Source organism: Salvia miltiorrhiza, chromosome 5 (genome assembly GCF_028751815.1).
Source record: "Salvia miltiorrhiza cultivar Shanhuang (shh) chromosome 5, IMPLAD_Smil_shh, whole genome shotgun sequence".
Classification (NCBI taxonomy): Eukaryota; Viridiplantae; Streptophyta; class Magnoliopsida; order Lamiales; family Lamiaceae; genus Salvia; species Salvia miltiorrhiza.
In genome coordinates, this window is record NC_080391.1 from 32,474,570 (window position 1) to 32,478,310 (window position 3,741).

General features: G+C 37.0%; 2 long non-coding RNA genes across 2 annotated transcripts; both read right to left on the minus strand.

Annotated features, from left to right (window-relative positions):
* Positions 1 to 756: 756 nt before the first annotated feature.
* LOC130986867 (uncharacterized) lies at positions 757 to 1,799 on the minus strand. The gene is made up of 3 exons (XR_009089459.1): positions 1,136 to 1,799; positions 882 to 936; positions 757 to 790 (listed from the first exon to the last, which is right to left on the minus strand). It is a non-coding gene; the product is annotated as an uncharacterized LOC130986867 (long non-coding RNA).
* An 87-nt stretch (positions 1,800 to 1,886) lies between these two features.
* On the minus strand, positions 1,887 to 2,882 carry LOC130986868 (uncharacterized). The gene is made up of 3 exons (XR_009089460.1): positions 2,585 to 2,882; positions 2,125 to 2,247; positions 1,887 to 1,989 (listed from the first exon to the last, which is right to left on the minus strand). It is a non-coding gene; the product is annotated as an uncharacterized LOC130986868 (long non-coding RNA).
* Between the last annotated feature and the right edge of the window lie 859 nt (positions 2,883 to 3,741).

A 3,741-nucleotide genomic window follows, 5' to 3' on the forward strand; every position in this document is an offset into this window, starting at 1 on the left:
AGTGTCCTAATAGAGTCCATATTTTGTTGTTCTATAATATCTAGTCTTACGTGGGTTCATATTAGCTCCTACGAGTTGATTCATTACCAAAAATCATGCATAACTACTAATTTTACAAAATTAAAATAAACGATATTTCATTACATTCAAATTTAAAATATTACATCATAGATGCAAGTACGAAGTAACATACAAGTACATTACACTCACTCACGAGAACACCATATTAGTTTTTATGCCTTTTCCTAATATAAAGGTCTCTTTTCTTCTTTTTCAATTGATTCCCTCTCTGTAGATTGATGCCCTTTATGCTCAGAGGTGAAATGCTACTACGGTTGAAACCATCGGGCACAAAATTGATAATGCCCCTTAGAAAGGAAGTCCCTCCTGCAAATATTTAAGTAATCAACACATCATCAACAATCAAAGACTAGCTATAATCCTCATGCACAATTCAGAATTGCTATCATAGATGAGTATTAATAGCCATGGAATTGTAAAAGAAGAAAATGTTAGATATCACTTGACCTAGATGCTACTTTCCTATTTCGAGAAACCAAGCCGCATTTCAGAACTAATGGTCTTACTCTAAGCCAACACCATTCACACCTACCAGATTGTCATCTTATGCTAAAGACATCAGCTTCATAATCCTTGGATGAATTTGTCACCAAATTTCTTGAAATCAGACCACGAGAGGCCAATGCAGACAGCTCCCATTCATCCAAGCCCTTTGCTGATCCGAGACGGCACTAGCATGTTTGGCCAATGCATCTTTAAATTTCTTGATCTGAGACATTGTATTGCTGCACAACATGAATCAGCAGCAGAATCAAACAGATTTATGTAGTAAAAAAAGCACAAAAAACGCGGTCTCTTACTGTTGCATGGGTGCAACTGAAGCTACAAGCTCTACCCTCTGCACCTCTGTAGAATCTAAAGAAGGGAAACACATTGATATTGAGGGAATCACACATCTCTTGTGATTTTCATAGTTTATTTGGAGGAAAAGGGAATTAGGGTTCATTTCAGTAAGTTGGCATATCTGTTCAAGATTAGGCAATGACCAGAATCAAAGATACATATCAAGAATGCCAATTAAAAATAAAATAAAATGGGAGATTAAAGATTATACCTTTGGATGCAATGTTCTGCAACGTCCAGTCAGAAGAGTAGAAATCCTTCTCCTCAAACTTCATAGCCACCAGAAACTTTATACTCACTTATTCTAAATCGTAGACAACACACTCATTGTACTCGAGGGGGCTGTCCTTATGCTCCGATGGGACTAGCTTACCACATGACACATTGACATCATTCCACATAAAATACTCTGACTCATCTGTCTTCTTCCTCCCTCGCCCGATTACCCCACGTTTCTTCTCCTCCAGTTCTGCTGCGTCCTTCGCAGACCACAGACCAAAGACCACATTTGGAACCATGATAAAATGAAACATGAATAAGTTATGAAATTAGTAATAAAAATATGCACCTCTGGAGCACCAGTTAGTTTTCAATCACATCTTCGCCTAAAGATGCAACTGCCAATACCAGAAACCCCTCTGGCCTGTCCACTACCGTGAAACCATACCTGGCCGCTTCTGCTGCAGCATCGAAGCAGACTATCGCCCTCCCAAACTAAGCACAAACACTAGTACCAGCGATAGGAAGTCAAACGATGAATATAATCTTCACTACATCTAGAGACCTTACCATGTATCCAGGAACAAGCAGAAAACACAACGAAGGAAAGAAACTCTTTTCCAGATGCCGCAACAAATTGGAACTTCGCGTACCTAGCAATATCCACGAAATATAAGCCTACGACTAAAAATTCCAAACCACAGCACTATGCAATTATACAGTGTAACATCTCCAACACTCATCACACAATAGCAGGACTTTATTTGGTAGCTTCTTGATTTCGTCAAAGGAGGGACCAGCGCTCACCTCAACTTCAAATATATCCTCAACTGATACCCCATAACTCTGCAAAAAGACAATTTATTATGACGTTGATTTAATACGAGGATGATTCATATACGTAAAACACAAAAAGTAAATAGGAAATTATCGCCACCACTCCACGGTGAGGACATTCCAGCTCTTGCCAGTTATCTATACCTGTAGCAAAACAGAAATGCATATACGTTATCATCTCAAATTTCACCTTCAGCATCGTAGCAATAATACAAACTCAACGGATTTTGTTCATATCCCATGCTTGGAGGTATTGTCAACTGAAATCTGGTAATCCAATGGAATTAGTCAGTCTACAGCAATTGTTAATGTAAATGCAACTGCTATACTTACACAAATTTAATACAGTATGCTTTGGCAAATGAGTTCTCAGTTGGAAATGCACCACTTATATGAATCGAACAGTTGCAGATTAAATCTCATAACGTAATTTATGCATTGAATGATCCAGAAATGTCAAAATTACAAATTGAGTTTCACTTACCCAATCTGATACTAGAAAACAACAGTTTATAACAAGCAAATATTTTCATCAATAGATGCAGAATTCAAAGAGGCAAAAATGCTACAATTCGAATCGAGTTCAAGGAGAGAGGAAAATTACACCGGTTTGTTTGTGTCGGAAGCAGAACGTGCTTTGTTGGCGCAGTGTCGAGGTCGATGAGGGTATAGCGGAGTAACAGAATGAGTGACGTTCATTCCACATGATGCTCTGGTAGAGAGAATAAGGTCGAGCTCTTCCTCGCGATGGTGAACGGCGAAGGTTGTGGTCACCGAGATTTTTCATGGTGGTGGCGAATCGTCGCTGCTAATCCATTCCATTGTAGGAATTTGTGAGAGGGAAAATAGGGAGAAGAATGAAATAGGGATTTGGGGGTATCGTTCTTGAAGAAGGGGGAATATGTGTTTAGAGATTTTATTTTGGCTATTTTTATTTTTTAGTTTTTTTACTTTTATTTAATTTTCGCATAGACTACAGAATTTACAGAATTCGTAGTCTCTACACTGCAGTGATAGACATAATTTGTATTGGTGGATGCTCCCAATAAATTAGATAAGACAATTTTAAAATAAGAGTCCTATTAAATACATAATAGGACTCTTTTCTTAAAAGAGTCCTCATATAAGCATCCTTATAGGCTGATTTTGTTGTAGTGTATATATCACATTTACTTTTTTTTTCTTTTTAAAATTTCAAAAAAGAATATCCCATAATTTATTAGCCAAAAACATTGAGATCCACGAAATTGTAAATTTAATAGTTAAGAGGACGAAAATAATCAATCTCAAATTACTCAAACCACTCTCTCTTACAAGTCCAAGAAACACTTACAACTCTACGATGACGACATAACGTGAAGAAAAATTGCAGCTTTTAATATAAAAAAGCTAGAAAAACTACATGCAAAATGTAACGAGCAACGAAAGCAACACTGAAGCAGTTATTGATCCTCTAAATAATGCAAGAATAAGATACCTAGACCACCAATGACTGCAATTATATACAAAACAATCAAGATTAGCACCAATCCATCAAGATCAAGTCATCGCAATTATATACAAAACAATCAAGATTAACATTATCATCTAAAGTCATTCCACCATGTTGAGAATACGCTCAACTTCACCTCAAGTCAGAACGGCCTGGAATATCAGTATTAATCTTCGTATCCTTACATGTGATGGATGTGTTTTTGCTAAGTATTGTTATTCCCCTTTCACACTCTACATCATTAGAATACATTATCCTCTCCTTCATAA